This window comes from Megascapheus bottae, chromosome 2 (genome assembly GCF_031878675.1).
Source record: "Megascapheus bottae isolate mThoBot1 chromosome 2, mThoBot2.hap1, whole genome shotgun sequence".
NCBI lineage: Eukaryota > Metazoa > Chordata > Mammalia > Rodentia > Geomyidae > Megascapheus > Megascapheus bottae.
In genome coordinates this window covers 85,760,529-85,778,429 of record NC_143510.1, presented here as the reverse complement: position 1 = coordinate 85,778,429, position 17,901 = coordinate 85,760,529, and the positions used below count along the sequence as shown (strand labels likewise).

Below are 17,901 nucleotides of genomic sequence, written 5' to 3'. Positions count from 1 at the left end.
TGGGCCCAAGAGCACTGACGACTGAGACCTCCCCCCCCAACTCCCCCCTCCAGCCGTCAAGTTAATACACTAACAGAAACTCTGCTTCCATCAATGGTGACTTAGTGGTGACATTGAAGATCACATCCTATCCCCCGCCCCGTCCAGGCCTGAGTGTCCTGGTGGATTGATTTCAGGAACTTCCTTGTAGCACCCGAAAGGATTGTGGTATTTAATGTTGTACGTGTGTGTGTGTGTGTGTGTGTGTATGTGTATGTGTGTATGTGTGTGTGCCAAGGTAACCGAGAGTATGGAGGAGAAAACATCCATTCATTACCAGTCGGCTCCAAATCCAGTTTTCTTCCCCCTTGAGGTTACTGTAGGAAAAGCATGGGGGAAAGCTTTAACTGGTCTCTTTGGCTGAGTTCTTTCAACTCCTCCTTGTGGCTGACAAGACAAAGCACAGTTTTTCTTTCTAGGCAAAGTGAAAATCCTTCTAGGGATCAACAAGCTGGAAGAAATTCTAGAGGAGTTTTGTGATCATTTTCTGGAAAACCAGACGAGTGAAGTGAAAGCATTAATTTGACAGGCTCTTATCCCTTGTTAATAATAATAAGCGTTAGTTCAGACACAGATTGAAACACCAGGGAGATAGCAGTAAATAAGCAGAGTAAGAGTCGTGTCTTTTTTAGGTGTTATGTTCTAGAAAGTAAAATATATGTAGTGTTTAGGTGGTAAGTGCTGTTAAAAAAAATAGATCAAAGAGATCAGGAGAAGGGCTACAGTTTTAAGTACACTGCTCTGTGTAAAGGCCAGGGAGAAGGAGCAGACCTAATGGAGGTTGATGGGTGTAGATGTCTAGGGGAGAATATGGCAGACACAGGAGTCAGGACGGTGAGCTTGACCTTGGCAAGGAAGTTAGTGTGAACGGAGCACAGTAAGTGAGGAAAAGCAATAGGTGATGATGTGAGACTTGTGATGGGGACAGAAAATGTAGAGCTTTATAAACTACTGTTAGGATTTGTGTTGTCACTGAGTGAAGTGGAAATAATTACAGAATTTGAAGCAGAGGAATAACATAATTAGTTAGAAAAATTCCCCATTTGTAGTTCTGTGGACAAATAAACCCCAGAGTTAATATGACAAGATGCAGAAACACCACTCCTTCTAGGTAGAATGAGAATGGCTCACAAATGTAAGGATGAAGGTGATAACAAGTACTCAGTTCCTGGTATATTCAGAAGGCAGAATACACAGAATTTGTTGGCAGACTGGATAGATAATGACATATTTTAAAATAAAAGTTGATTTCAGAAATTTGGGCATGAGGCTTAAACTGTGCTTTAAACCTATCAGAAGCCTTTGAGAGGATGGTTGGAGTTCTCTTTTGGAATTTGGTAAACTTGCACTGTTTCAGACATCCATCTGGAGATCTCAGATAGGCAGCTGGATATGTCTAGAGCTCAGGATAAAGATGCAAACAGGAGTATAAACTGGCACATTATCAGCTTATCGATGCTATATAAAACGATGCAATTCACACAACCATTGATCAACAGGTGTGTGTGAAACATCTTCTAAATAGCAGACACTTATAGGGGTGAGAGAGTTAGCATAAACAAAGGATCCCCAAATCCCCACCCCACTGAAGCCTACAATCCAGGGGAGCAGTGAGATTCTATGAAAATTATATGAGTATTTGTCTAGCATGCATAAGATCCTAAATTCTACCACTAACACTGGAAAACAAAGCAAACAAATAAAAGAGTATAAATAGAAAAGAGAGACGATGCTTTAAAATTGGTAAGTATAGAAGAGTGAGTATAAAACATTCTAAAGGAACTGCCAAGAAGAAAGCTTGAAGACTGGTCTTGTAGAAACCATATAAAGCAAGTACTTAAAAGTGGGGAGTGTTTTGCCCTTGTCAAGTGCTGCTGGTAGGTGAAGTAAGATGAGGACTGAAGATTTAAAATTGGATTTAGCCTTTGGAGAGCTTTCATAACCTTAACTATTATAGTGGCTCAGGTAGTATCTGAGAAAACGCTTTTTGAAGTGTTACTCAAAACTCATTCAGTGTTTCCATGTAGTATTAGGTCACTTTTTTTTTTAAGTTAAGATAGTTTAATGTCAGTAATTATGTATTTAAACCACTTTATTTATTTCCTTATTAGCTGTAGGGTAAGTCCTTAGTCTGGCTGTCAGGGGGCTTAGGAAAGAAACAGTAGGTACTGGTGAGGAGGCTAGGATCACTGAATGAAGTGTTGCAGAGAAAGATAAGAATTAAAGATAGGAATTATTGTTTAGTACTACTTTGGTTGTTGATTGGTTGTGTGAATCAAACATACCCAAAAAGATAATTAGCAGGTATAACTGAACCATCTTAAGGGGAGCCTGACTTTAATAATTTGTTGAGGACTCAGAAGATGTCAATTATGATCAAAACTTTTCTGTTTCTGAACTTCACTTACTTTGCCTTGGCTTCTCAGTCTGGCCTCTGGTGGTAAAACACAGCAATGACAGCAGTTGTAGTAGTAAAAAGTATACGCCTCTGCTCTAGACAGCTAACAAGAGCCTTGTGGCATTTTAGTAACTTGAGTCCAATTTCTAAATCAATTGTTGGGAGCCTCAGATTGTTGTAGCTGAAGTTATGTGCCTAGTGGAACTAGCTCACTTGGACTGAAGTACCCCAAGTGGAATGAGTAGAAAATAGGTGGACACCCTAAAACACTGCTACTGAGTGGGACCTGACCTTGACTACATCATTACCTTATCATTTATTCACTAGACACATTCAGTGAGAGCTCAGTGAGACCACATGTCTGCCTGCCAAGCAATAGCCTCCTTCCTCAGCCTCCTGCGTAGCTATGAATACAGTTATGAGTCATCACAAGCAGCTAAAAATCATAAAAGATACGTTTATTTTTTCCTATCCATCAACTTTTGATTTTCCTTAATTTTAATGACCACATTTCAAAATATTGTTTTCTTTCTTTCTTTCCCTCCCTCCCTCCTTCCCTCCCTCCCTCCTTCTCTCTCTCTCTCTCTCTCTCTCTCTCTCTCTCTCTCTCTCTCTATCTCTCTCTCTCTCTCTCCTCTCCCCCCCCCCCAGGGCTTGAACTCAGGGCCTGAGCACTATCCCTGGGCTTTCAAGGATAGAGCCCTACCACTTGAGCCACAGTATCATTTCCAGCTTTTTCTTTTGATGTGGTACAGAGGAATTGAACCTGGATCTTCCTTCATGCTAGGCAAGCACTCTTCCACTAGAACAAACTTCTGGCCCCTCAGAATATTATTTTCAATTCTATGTACTCACCTAATCCAACTCAAGAGATAAAGAGATAGAAACACACATGTGTACTCTCACACACACACACACACACACACAAATAAGTGCCATGAAAAAAATAAAATATATCAAGAAATAAAGAGATAAGAAGTGGGAGTAAAAGGTAATAATTTCGTAGAAGATGGTTATAAAAGGCCTCTTGAAGAAAAGGATATTAGGGATGCAAGTGTGGCTTAATGGTAGAGTGTTTGTCTAGGATGCATGAAGCCTTGGGTTTAATTCCTCAGCACCACATAAACAGAAAAGGCTGGAAGTGGCCCTGTGGCTCAAGTGGTAGAGTGCTAGCCTTGAGCACAGAGAGGCTCAGAGACAGAGCCCAGGCCCTGAGTTCAATCCCTGACTAGCAAAAAAAAAAAAAAAATAGAAAGAAAGAGAAACTGAGATTTGAAGGTTGTAGTTTGAAGCCAACCCAGGCAAGAAAATCCATGAGCCTCTTAATTCTAATCACCCACCGAAAAGTAGGAAGTAGAGCTGTGTCTGAAGTGGCACATTACCATTTTATTGTCCAGTCCTGTTTTTGTTTTTGTTTTGTCAGTCCTGGGGCTTGAACTCAACTCAGGGCCTGAGTACTGTCCTTGGGCATTCTCAAGGCTAGCGCTCTACCACTTGAGCTTTAGCACCATTTCCAGCTTTTTCTTTTTATGTGGTACAGAGGAATCAAACCCAGGTCTTCGTACATGCTAGGCAAGCACTTCACCATTAGACCATGTTCCTGGCTCCATGTTTTTGGGCTTTCTCAAGGCTAGTATTCTACCACTTGAGCCATAGCACCACTTCTGTCCTTTTCTATGTATGTGGTACCATGGAATCAAACCCAGATCTTCATGCATGCTAGCACTTTACTGGTAGGCCACACTCCTAGCCCCAATTTTATGTTTTTCTAAAGCATTTATATTTTCACTTATATATAAAGATCTTTATGAGCATAGTAAAAGAATAAGAGGAAACCATGTAGAGATTTATCAAATACAACACAGAAATATTTTAAAAGGATAACCTGTCTTATTGTTGAAGATGAAGATTGGTTTAGTGCTGGAAATGTATTAACACAAACTATTAATAACTAATTGAGTATTCATAGAAATAGATAAAAAATATTGCATGTTCTGAAAATTCTTGATAAAATGCAACATCCATTTTTGATAAAAACCTAGTGAAACCAGAAATAGATGCTTTGTAATATGTAAAATCAGCTCAATAGTCTGCTTCTTGTTTAATGCGTATATTTTACTTCTACAAAGTCTAGAGCAAGATAAAAATGCTGGCCATCATAACTGTCACCATTATAGTATCAGAGGTACTAATGGCACATAAGAGGTATAAAAGTGAAAATGAAAGTAAAATGCCTATTTTTAGGTGCTATGATTGAATATCTGACATATTCAGAAGAACTGCAAAGATGTTACAGTAATAAGATAATTCAGTTACATGATCAGATACAAATCTCTCTCTCATCTGCAAGGATGGGTTTAAACCAAGGTCCTCAGATCTTAGTTGTACAGATAGTAGGGTTAACATTTTTTTCTTAATCTTGCATAGAAGTGAGGAAATCTGTAGTTGAAACTACAATTTTCATCACTGATTATTGATTTCTTTGTGTAAATTATGTAAATTAGCTACTTACAAAACATTTTGAGATATCTATGGGTTTGGAAGCTTAGTTTACTGTGTTTTCAAGCCAATACTGATGTCTGTCTCATTTTTGGTAATGAAATAATGGAATAGAGTAGTTATTAAAACCTTTGTTTTCATTCATGAACACACACATTAGTTGTGTGATTAGTTGAACTGGGCCATTTTTCTTACTATGAATAAAAAATGTTTGTTTGTTTGTTTGTTTGTTTGTTGCTTACGGGGCTTGAACTCTGGGCCTGGGCAGTGTCCCTGAGCTCTTCAGCTCAAGGCTACCACCCTACCCCTTGAGCCACAGTGCCACTTCCTGTTTTCTGGTGGTTAATTGGAGATAAGAGTCTCACAGACTTTAGTGCCCGGCATGGCTTTGAACCTCAATCCTCAGATTTCAGCCTCCTGAGTAGCTAGAATTACAGGTGTGAGCCACTCACTGTGCCTGGCTTTAAAAAGTTTTAAAATCACTGATTAAATCCACTTACAGGATGGAGGAATAGGTTTATTGAGAGTAAACTACTGGCTCCAGACCTTACCTGTGTTTATTATAATGTCTTACTATAAAGCACAATTGTTTATATTCTGAATCCTTCTAGGTTGTTTGTGTAATTGAAATTAATGATTAAATTGTCAAGAGTTGTACAGGTATAGCATACTTCACCCAACACATGAACCTTTGAGGCACACAAACCAGACCCTTTGTACCGTCATACACTATTTATGCTTACTGTGGTACAAACACCATGGAAATCTTTCTATATGGTATTTATTGGGTTTTCTTTATACCATCTTCATTGTTGTTTAGTCAGTTTGGATTTTTTAAATTTTGCCTACAAAAGCATCGCTAATATTGTATGATGCTTTTATAACTATTTCCCCTGCTGTATCATAAACGCTTGGAAGGCAGTGACTTTCTGCTTCTTGCATACCTGACAATCATCTGTAATCACTTTTACTTCTGCTTGAAACATATAATTTAAATTTTTCCTTTAGTGACATCTTTTGAAGACTGTTTTATATTAAAATATGTCTATGTATTTGTCTTAATTCCTGAAAGATGTTGATGACTGTAGGATTCTAGGTTGCTGGGTTCATTTTCAGCTTCTCAAAACAAAACAAAAAAATCTATTGGGCCGGGAATTTGGCTTAGTGATAGAGTGCTTGCCTAGCATGCATGAAGACCCAGGTTTGATTCCTTAAAAAGTTAATTAGCATTGGCATGTGGCTGAGTGCTAAAGCTACTTCTATCTCAGTTTCCCTGGATTTGTTCCTATTTAAGGTTAACTTCTTAAGTTTACTTAAACTTTTTTTTGGTGGGGGGGGCGGGGGGGCAGTCATGGGGACGTAACTCAGGGCCTGAGCACTGTCCTTGGGCTTTCCCAAGGCTAGAACTCGACCACTTGACCACTTGAGCCACAGCACCACTTCCAGCTTTTTTTTCCCTATGTATGTGGTACTGAGGAATCAAACCTGGGTCTTTGTGCATGCTAGACAAGCACTCTACCATTAGCCCACAATCTCTTTAGTGTTATATTTTTCATATTCATTTCAAAGTAATTTTCTAAAATTCATTAAGATCCTTTTATTCATAAAAGATTGAGTTGTTATTATTACTTACCTGTTTATTATTTGCTTAATGCATAGTCTTTTGACAGGATTACTGCAAAAAGTCAGACATTCACTCCATTCACTCACACCCAGGATTTTCCGTTAGTATTTTTCAAGCACTCACTGGATCTTATGCAGTCAGTCACAGTTCCTACAGGGCTCTAGTGTTCCCACAGTCAGTACTTTTGCCTATTCTGTAACAGCAGCATAGGACCTTAGATACATGGGCTTCGTTTAAGTTTTTCCCATCTTTGGTATAGTTATTCTATCTCTGGTTTGTATGTCTCCTCTCAAATTAAATATAACTGCTCTTGTGATGATATCAAGAGGTCGAACCTTTAAGAGGTGATTAAGGTCTGAAGCTGTTTCCCTCGTGAATTAATTAAAGCTGTAACATCGAAAATGAGTTACTTTGGGAGTTGCCTCTCCAGATGGGCTCAGCCCAATTTTTCTTTCTGTCTTGTTTCTTTGCTACTTTAGAACATCAAGAAGGTTCTCACTAACATTTACTGTTCCCTGCCTCTGACCTTGGACTTTCCAGCCCCCAGAACCATGAGCCAAGCAAGCACATTTGTATTTGCCCTAGTCTGTGGTATCCTGTAATAGCAGCAGATGTGTTTTGAAGGAAGCTGATGATTTGCCACAGCTTTACATGTGGGACTTGAAAGAAAGATCAAGGATGTTATGGTAATTTTCGTCCATATCCAATTCTTTTTTTCTGACCTAGGCTAGCATTTACTTATCAACTCCCAAGTTCTGTTACCTAATTCTGGCGAATGAGTTGTGTGAGGAGATGTGTAGCTGCGGCAGTGCAAAACTCCCTGCCTACTTTACTGGCTCTTCCCTCACTGCGAAAGTGGCTCCTTGTGTGTATATTACAGAGCTACAAGATTAAGCAACTGTAACAGTAAAGTCACTATCTAGAAGATGAGAGCCTGGAACGACAGTGAACTCAGTACAGTAGACACCTTGTACTATGTGAAGCCACTGATTTGGGAATTAATAATACAGCATAAGCCATCCTTTTCAGACCAAATAGGTGAAACTTTATTCTGAGTATTTGAAGGTAGAATGAATCGTCAACTGAGATTGGGATGGTCTGAGGTAACCTTCGAAAGGAGGTGTTTGAATGTGCAATCTCTGATATCGTATCAAGAAATCCTACTGTAATGGTGCTGTGGTACATATGCCATGATTTATGTCTGGAACGCACCCCCCAAAAGGCCCATGCATTGAAGACATTGTCTCCAGTCTAAAAAGTGTCTAGAGTGTCCTCCGCTTCAAAAATTGGAAGTGGCTAGTGGAAGGTCTTAAGGTTAGTTATTTGGGGGGGGGGGGGTCATGCCCTTGAAAATTATTTTTTGTGTGTGTGTTTCACCTCTTTTACTCAGGATAATGATTTTTGAGCACCATTCATGGACTTCAGTGCAGCAGTCTTGAGAAGTGAAAAGGGTGTTTTTTTTTTTGTTGTTGTTGTTGTTTTTTTAACTATATATTTTTTTTTGTCTTTTCTTTTTTGGGACTGGGGATCGAACCCAGGACGTTGCACTTCCTTGGCAAGCACTTTGCCACTGAGCTACATCCCAGCCCCCCTTGAGAATTATTATAGGACCCTGGCTCCTTTGGCCTCTCCTTTCTCAATTTCTGCTCTGGGTCATAGGGCAAAGAGTTTTGCTCCAGCCACACATTTCTGTTGTGATATGCTGCTGCTGTACCACACACCTAGAAGCAACAGTTTTGAACTGAAATCTCCAAAACTGTGAGCCAAAAATAGATTTTTTTTTCAAGATAAATCAATTTACCTTGAGTATTTGATTTACTAGAGTATGTTACTATGAGTAACATAGCTGGGCGTGGTGGCTCACACCTGTAATCCTAGCTGCTCCGGAGGCTGAGATCTGGGGATTGTGATTGAAAGCCAGCCTGGGCACTAAAGACTAGAAAACCAGAAGTGGCCCTGTGGCTTAAGGGATAGGGCAGTAGCCTTGAGCTGAAGAGCTCAGGGACAGCACCTGGGCCCAGTGTCCAAGCCCCATGACGGACAAAACAAAAAAAGATGAGTAACATATTTTGTAAAATTATAAGCACCTCCTATATCCCGCCACTCAGTTTTTGTTTCCTTTGTAGAAATTATTACCACTGAAATAAATATGGTGGTTCAAGACCTTAGACTTTAAGCTAAGAAGAAGGGGTTTAATATCCTGACATTGCCACTTTACAATTCATTTGAAGTTGGAGAATTTCCTAATCTTTATATGCTTTGGTCTGGAACTGGAGAAAGTGCACACAGGTAAAGAGCTTAGAGTAGTATCTGACACATACTTTATCGTTATTGTAATTATTACCACTTATGCAAACTTTTGTTACCCCACATATTTAACTTGACTTTTGTTTATCACCAGGGTCCATGGTGATGTCTGAGATAGGATGATTCTTCAACAAATTTTGGCAAGGCTGTTGCATTGTGTCATTCTTTGTAGTAATATCCATATGGAAAAGTCTGAATCACTTACAAAACATCAGACAGGCCAGCGAGGCCGGAGCGAGAGGGGGCCGGAGCGAGAGGGGGCCGGAGCGAGCGGGGCCGGAGCGAGCGGGGCCGGAGCGAGCGGGGCCGGAGCGAGCGGGGCCGGAGCGAGCGGGGCCAGAAAAAGAGAGAGAGAAGGGGGCCAAAAAAAAAACAACAAAAAAAAAACATCAGACAGAACTAAATATTTCTTTGTGTGAGATCAAAAAAGTAAAATAATTTTTCAGCATTTTTAGTATAAAGGATAGAAATTTCAAATAAGATAATTAAACTGTAGAAAAGCAGTATATGCAAATCTAGGACATTGTGCTTTTAAATAATGCTAGACAGATGTTATTTAGTTGTGTACAAATCCTTTAAAGCCTAGAAGTATATCTTACTAGATTTGTCCTGATCTAGTGGTGTAATGATGCAGGGGTTGCTAAAATTAACAAGAAATAAGATTCTAGAGTATAAATAGCTCTGTGTGATTTTTGAGGCTACGAGCATAAATTACATAGAGTGTATTAGTGCAATTTGATTCCAGAGGTTAAATAATTTTAACCCATCAGAGCTCTTATTAATTTTAATATTTTTGATTATTTTAATATTGCTCAATATTCTAATTTTTGTGTTTATTTTCTTAGTATGCCCTATTTGCAGATAATCATCTGTTTTGTTTTTTTTTCCTTTCCTGTTTATTTATTGGCAATACTGGGGTTTGAATTTGGGACTTCATGCTATTTAGGTAGGTACTCGATGGCTTAAACAATGTCACCAGGTTATTTGAGATGGAATCTGGCTCTGTTTTGCCCACGTTAGCCTCAAACCATGCATTTCTGTCTCTATTTCCCAGGTAGCGGAAATTACAAGTGTGAGAACCACTATGTCCAGCCTGTCTTTAAAGTCTTCCTTGTTTTGTGTTTGTTTGTTTGTTTGGGATTTTTTTTCGGGGGGGGGGGGGGTCAGTCCTAGGATCAGTACTCAGGGCCTGGGTAATATCCCTGAGCCCTTTGGCTCACACCTGTAAATCCTAGCTACTCAGGAGGCTGAGATCTTAGGATCACAGGTTGAAGTCAGCTCAGGCAGAAAAGTCTGTGAGACTTTTATTTCCAGGAAACTACCCAGAAAAAGCCAAGTGGTAGAAGAAGGAAGTAGTGATAAACAGAGTCCTTGTTTTCTCTTTTCTGAAATGCCAGCAACATTTCACCTTTGAATATGTTTTCTGTATATTATAGATATATGTTTTCAAATTGAAGACGTTACCTTTAAGTCCTAGTGTGTTGAAGCTAAGTAGAAGATAGTTTTTTTGTGTGTGAGTCACGGGGCTTTAACTCGACCTGGGCACTGTCCTGAGCTCTTAAGCTCAAGGCTACCACCTTATTGTTGAGCCAAGCCCCACTTCCTGTTTTCTAAAGGTTAATTGGAGATAAGTCTCAGGTCCTTTTGTGCCCAGGCTGGCTTTGAACCTTGATCCTCGTATCTCAGCATCCTGTGTGGCTAGGATTACAGGCAGAAGATACATTTTTTAATTATTTAATATATTTTTATTGTAATTTATAGAAGGGTTTGATTATATTTGCCAGATAGAAGGTACATTGCTTAACAATCATTGCTACCCCTTCTCATGTTTTTGTCCCCAGTTCCCTCCCCTACCCTAGAAGATACATTTTTGTTACCATTTTTTTCTGCATCTGTTTAATGGATAATATAAAATTTATGTGTTTTTATGTTTAACTTTCAGATAGAGCTTCTGGAAACCCAGGCTTTGCATTGAAGGCCTATTATTAGCTTTCTTACTTTGACTGGCCCTTGACTTTATCTTTTCTCTCACTCAACCTGGGTTAAGCTCTAGGGCTCTGAAAAAATCCTCAGGGCTAAAGCCGACTTCTGCTTACCTCCTGAGCCTTTTTTTCTTACTGGGCTGCCCAGTGAATTATTCTAAGAGATTTTCTTTTATACTTGTTTGTTGTCAGTTTATTATTGGTTACTTCTGATAAGAGATCTTAATCCCATGTTCTATCCTTAGAACTTGTGGCAGATTTCATCTGACATTGATTTTAAATATATTTTCAAATGGGATGGGGAAAATAAACACTTTAGTAGTATAATTATAGTCTTTCTCCTAGCAGCCTTTCCCAACTCCCAACTGCTTTATGAATTTCCTTGATTTCTCAGCATAGTTTTCTTTCCATTGACTGCCCTTTCCTGCCTCATCCTCTTTTCTGACACCTGTTCATTCTAAGCATGGCTCAAGTGTTGTCTTTCTTTCACCTTCCTCTGTTCTCTCCCCCAGCTCTTACATTTAGGTTTTAATCATCACATGACACAAACATACCCATGTTTAGAAACTGAGGTTCAATTTGTTACTGTTCACCGTTATTCACTGTCCCTTCCTGCAGGAATGTTATGCTTTTGGGGGGGGGGGGGAGAAGGGGCACTAGGTCATGGGGCTTAAATTCTGGGCCTGGGTGCTGTCCCTGAGCTCTTGAGCTCAGGGCTATCACTCTACCATTTGAACCACAGTGCCACTTCCCATTTTCTGGTGGTTAATTGGAAATAAAGGTCCATGAACTTTCATGTCCAGGCTGGCTTTGAACTGTGACCCTTAGATCTCAGCCTCCTGGGTAGCTAGGATTACAGGCGTGAGCCACCAGTGACCTATGAAGTTTATGCTTTTTAAAAGTCTAACTGCCATGTGATTAGCTTTGACCTGTTAAATGTGAGTAGAAATGTCTTAGCTAATCTTCAGTACAGCTTGTTTTATACTATGGAGATTTGAAAGGAGTTTGTTTTGCCACAGCAAAAACACTAAGCTCTTCTGTCTTAATTTATATGTCTGCCTATTGTGGTTCATATATGTTCCCCAACTTGTTGGATGACATCCAGTGGCCAGTAATTCTCCTTCTCTATCAGCTATAAAGCATGGATCCTTTCTGTTATCACAACTTCCTTGATATATTTTTTCATATATTTTTATTGTAATTAATAGAAGGGCTACATTATATTCACCAGATAGAACTTCTTTGATATTTTTGCCTAAACCTGTCTTCCAGCTCAGGAAAAAAAAAATCCTAAGTGGTGGTACACTCCCATTGTCTCAGCACTTGGAAGGTAGAACCAGGAAAATTGAGAGTTCAAAGAAAAGTCTGGACTGCTGAATCTGTCACAAAATTAAACGACAAAATGGTTATGATTTTCCTTTCATTTTTTTTTCTTTTCTATTTATTTGTTGTTTGTTTATTTCTGCTAGTCCTGGGGCTTGAACTCAAGGCCTGGGCCCTGTCCCTGAGCTTTTTTTGCTCAAGGCTCGCACTCTACCACTTGAGCCACAGCACCACTTCCAGCCTTTTCTGTTTATATGGTACTGAGGAATGGAATCCAGGGCTTCGTGCATGCTAGGCAAACACTCTACCACTAAGCCATATTCCCAGCCCTAATTTTATTCTTGTGTTTTAGTTTGAGGACTATTTTAGTTCTATTAAATTGGCCTATATGGTATATTTGACCTATTGTTTTTATTTTAGGACTTGGAAAGAACATTACAAAATACTTGTCATAAAAAATAACTGTCATTGTATAGGTTCATGGGATTTGGTATCTAGCAAGTATAAAATTCTTGTGTCTGTTGCACATTAAATTATTCTCTTTGGGAAAAATGTATGTCACAGTAGACAACTGGATTCAAAGAAGGCACTAAAACTTTTTTACAAACCATAAAAATACAGCATCAATGAATGTGTAGAGACACAAGTACTTTGTACTTGTAAAAATTTTAATATAGCTTAAACATCAGTTCATGACTGAGACTCCATCTTTTCTTTATGGTAGTAGATCTAGAACCTTATTTTTTCTAAGTTAAACTCAATTAATGTTTTGTATGTAGGATAAGACATACTGTGGGGCTTTAATGATTTTAGTTTATGTTTGTATGGTCAGCAAGGAGTTGTTCTGATCAGTCAAGGCTATTCTAAAAGAATAGGATAAGATGGGAAGTGAGAACCAGATGGCTTTATTCTGGTATGATACATGTTAATTCATAGTGCCTTGTTCTCGGCAGTAGGATTATGTTGTATCTCACCATTGCCTTTTTTAGACTATTTAATAGACAGAACTAGAAATACTAGTTATATAAAGCTCTTCTAGCAGAGACTAGAAAGTAGGTCATTGTGATGGGAGTATACTACACTGCCCACAGGTTGCTATAGTGATGACCTACTTTAAGAAACTATTTCTGTTGATTCATGTTGAAATCATCTTTTAGAAGTGGTGTAAGGAAGCTTACTTAATACAATTTTTTAAATAGCAATAAGTAGTTATTTCTCTAAAAACATGCTTAAAACATTTAAAGTGAAGAAATGTAATTTCTTACCTACCACCTCTTCATTCTAAAGTGGTACATTTAGTATTGCAATTAAATAGCACGAGGACTGTGCTTCTCTGTTGACAATACACAATTAGGTAAAGGTTTGTTTTGTTTTAGTATGGTTTGGCCTATTTAGAAGCTAATCTGCATTATTAACTGAACCTACAAATGAGTATAATTCAGGAAAACAGCATACATTATAAGCCGAATTGGTTTTCTCACCAAGTTCTAAGATGTGTTCTTTATGTGTTTATAACACATAAAGATTGAAATTGGAGAACAGTCTAAACTCTTGGCAGATTCCTCTTTCCAGTTGAGGGCAAAATATGAGGGATTGAGTTTTTTTTTATTGTTGGGGTAATATAGAGGTGTTATAGTTACATTCATCAGGTAGGTACATTACTTCTTACACATTGATACCCCTTCTCATGTTTAGCACTTTACCACTTGAGCCACAGAACCATTTCTGTGTATGTGGTACCAAGGAATTAAACCTGGGTTTTGTGCATACTAGGCAAGCACACTACTAGTAGGCCAAACTCCTGCCCCCCCTACCCTTTTTGTCAGTCATGGGGCTTGAACTCTGGGCCTGAGTGCTGTCCCAACTCTTTAGCTCAAGGATGCCACCCGACCCCTTGATCCACAATGCCACTTCTGGTTCTCTGGTAGTTAATTAGAGATATAAGTTTCATAGTCTTTAGTGCCTGGCCTGGCTTTGAATTGTAATCCTCAGATCTCAGCCTCCTGAGTAGCTAGGATTACAGACAGGAGCCACCACGCCTGGCAAATCCCCCCCCCCCCCCCCCCCCGTTTTGTTGTTTTTGTTTTTGTTTTTTATAGTACTATCAAGGAAGAATGTATGTTTGGAGATTTATTGATTCAGTCTTAATTGCACTGTACCTTCTTTATGAATATTTATTCATATTAACATTAGCCTTGTCACTGAGAAAGGTCAAGCTTTGATTCAGTTTCCTATCAGCTGAAATGAGCACTTCAAAGTGATCCTGGATAGGTATAGGCATCTTTTCTGTTTTCTTTCCCTTTCCTTTTCTCCCCTCCTCTTTCCCTCTTCTCCCTCTTCCCCATATACAAAATAAAATAAGAAATTTTGATTGCTTTTTGATTGCTTTCCTCTCTAGGTAGATTTGAATGTAGGTATAGGTATGCGCGCGCGCGCGCGCGCGCGCGCGTGTGTGTGTGTGTGTGTGTGTGTGTGTGTGTATCTATTTTCTCTTCTCTATGGGTTGCCAGAGGCTGTGGTTATTAGGAGAATGGGAGGGACTGGAGTGGAGGCCTCTGCCCAATGCAGCATGCCTTGGAGACAGTACTTGGGAAGCCCCAGGCCCAAAGTTTTCTAGCTCCCAGGCTTGGGATTCACTGCTAGGGGATTCCACTGCATGCTTCCAAACAGAATCCCAGGCCCCATCATTTTTCTTTGCCCGATTTCTTGAGTAGCTTTCTGATGTGTAAGTTCCCTTACAGATCAAACTATCAGCTCTCCGGTGCAGGCACTTAAGTTGTCCCTGCTGGCATCTTATTCTGTCCAGCTGCCAGCACAGCTCCATACAACTTAAACTTCTCTGTGAGGCTGTCAGGTTCTCCTTATCAGCCTTCTGTGACCATTTCATACCCAACCTCTATGGCAAAGGGCACCAACACTATTTCTTTTTTTTTTTTTGCCAGTCCTGGGGCTTGAACTCAGACCCTGAGTACTGTCCTTGGGCTTTCTGAAGACTAGAGCTCTACCACTTGGGCCATAGCACCACTTCTGGCTTTTTCTATGTATGTGATATTGAGGAATCAAACCCAAGTCTTTGTGCATGCTAAGCAAGCACTCTACTAATAGGCCAAACTACTTATTCTGAAATCCCCAACAATAAGCACACTCTCAAGATGGTGTCTTACCATTGGCCTCTGAGACAAGAGGAGAGACAGAATGCTTTTCTTCACTGTTAGCTTATACAGGAATAGTTGCTGTTTCCTAAATCCTTGTATTGAGTTTAAAGGCTTGTGAGATGTATGGGCTTGTCTTGTGGCTAGGATTGGCCATGTTATCAAGACTGTTTTCCTTTATAATGGAGTCTTCAGCTTCCCTTTTCTAGGTTACTGGAAATGGTATTAGAATTCTTCTTCTTTTCACTGCTTTTCTTCTGTTAACCTTGTTTCTCCATGCTTTTCTGCCTTCTTCCTTCTTTCATGTTCTGAGATTCTCTTCCACAGTTCTCTCTTGAAAATTTCATTCTTGTGTTACCAGAATCTTCTCCCTTAACAGAGAAAAAAATGATAGATGCCTTTAATCTACCATCCTGCCCACATCTCTTAATCTGCCCACTGAGTATAATGATTCTTGGGCTGTAAGTGGGTATATGTGAAGGGCATTCAAGATGTTTGTCCCAATGCCTGATCCACAGTGAACTCTCAGTACATGTCAGCCACTATTGTGTGGAACATGAGAGCAGCATATACTCAGGAAACTGTCTGCTTTGCCTTCCTCCTCTCTTCTTCCCTCCTCTCCTTGCCTTTACAGGGTGGATACATAGCTCAGTGACCTCAAACACAGTCCTCCAGGGCTAGCCGCTAAAAGTGCTGCTTCATTCCAACAGGCTTAGAAATTGTTCTTAAGGGAAAATAATGACATCTGTTTAATGTATATCTGATAATGGGTAGGTATTCTAGTTGATTTTATGCAGTCTTAAGCCCTTTTAACAATTATACAAGACAATCCTAGTAGTTATTTTATCCTATTTTTAATTGTTCATCAAATTATACAGGGTCCATGATGTGATTCATTTGCTAAATATAGGGACCAAAACCATAGGTTAAGAAAACTCTAATTGAGAATCAAACACAGATACTTAAGTTGAAATATGTGTATATGCTTGTATGAATGATAGCTATATTAAGATGTACAATTTGATAGGCTTTTGTGAGTTTGTTTTTTGGAATGAGATGCACTATGCTCTTTGACAGTTGAGAAGATACAGAAATTACCTGTAAGACTTCAGACTTCCTGAGTTGAGAACTTGAAGAGATAGGAATTGGCAAAGTATTCTCAGCTGAGGAAAGAACATGGAGCAAATCCGTGAGACTTAATGTATAAGGAAAAGAGAAACTATTTGATTTGGTGTGAAGGAAGGTACAATAGGGTAGAAAATGAGGCTGGAACAAGAAAATGATTTTTTCCTTATTGTATAAAGAATGAGTCTAGAAGACATTTCTGTGCCTATTGTGTGCTAAAATGTATTACAGTGGACAATGATTGTTGGTAGGCAGATCCATTTTTTTTTCGTTTTTTCTTTTTTAAGTTTTTTGTTGTTATAAAGGTGATATACAGAGGGATCACGGTTGTATAAGTCAGGGAAAGAGTACATTTCTTTTTGTCACCCCTTCCCTCACTCTCTCCCAATTTTACCCTTCTACCACCACCCACCACTTGTATAGTTCATTTTGAACATAATGTCTAGTGAGTTCTACTGCTGTGTTTGTTCATCTTTTCTCCCTCCCCAACTTTGCTGTCCTCAAGACAGGTAAATGAACAAACAAGACAAAAAGAGACAGTAGCAAAAACAATGCAGGAGAAAACCTCTTCTTTCCATTTCCAGGCAGATTTATGTTAAAATACTGCAGTAAATAACACAGTAAAAGCCAAAATAGAATAGAAATTGGTAGATAGCCGGGGGAAGTGGCTTACACCTGTAATCCTAGCTACTCAAGGAGGCTGAGATCTGAGGATCAAGGTTCAGAGTCAGCCCAGGCACAAAAGAACCTGAGATTCTTTTTTCCAAATAAACTCTAGAAAATGGAAAGTGGGGCTTGGCTCGAGGGTAGGGTGGTAGCCTTGAGCTGAAGAGCTCAGGGACAGCGCCCAGGCCTAGTTCAAGCCCTATGACCCACCAAAAAAAAAAGAAGAAAGAAAAAGGAAAAAAAGAAAGAAAGAAATTGGTAGTAGGGAATTAAAAATTAATAACACTCATATAGTAGTTTCTCATGTAGGCAAACACTATTCTAAGAATTCTATATTAATATATTGTCACAAAAAAAATTCTACAGGTGGGTCCTGTTACTAATTATAAATTATAACAGCTATGAAGAAAGACATCATAGAATGGGAGAGAAATTCCATCAACAATGTCTGTTGAAGGAAAATATCATCCTTAAATAGTTGCCTTCATTCATTCTCTCATGAAGTACAGAAACAAAGTAATACCAGGTTACAGAATGTTTCCCATTGTAACACTGTACTTTAGTCAGTACCATTCTGTATATTTCTTTGGTTCAAAGCCTGTATATTGAAAAGAAAAAAGAATTCTTATTTAGCCTGTGTGGGGGAGAAAGGAAAAGAAAGGGCTAATTATTAGCCAATCCAAACTTAGTTGTTCATTTTATGAAACAATCATGTCTTTTTCCATCTATTAAACTGCTACTTTTTCCACCTATTATACACACAGCTGGGTGCCAGTGGCTCCTGCC

The 17,901-nt window shown here is 39.1% G+C and overlaps 1 protein-coding gene across 3 annotated transcripts in view; it reads left to right on the top strand.

Annotated features, from left to right (window-relative positions):
* Window positions 1-17,901, top strand: part of Cry1 (cryptochrome circadian regulator 1) — a 35,457-nt gene that overhangs the window by 452 nt on the left and 17,104 nt on the right. The window lies entirely within an intron of this gene.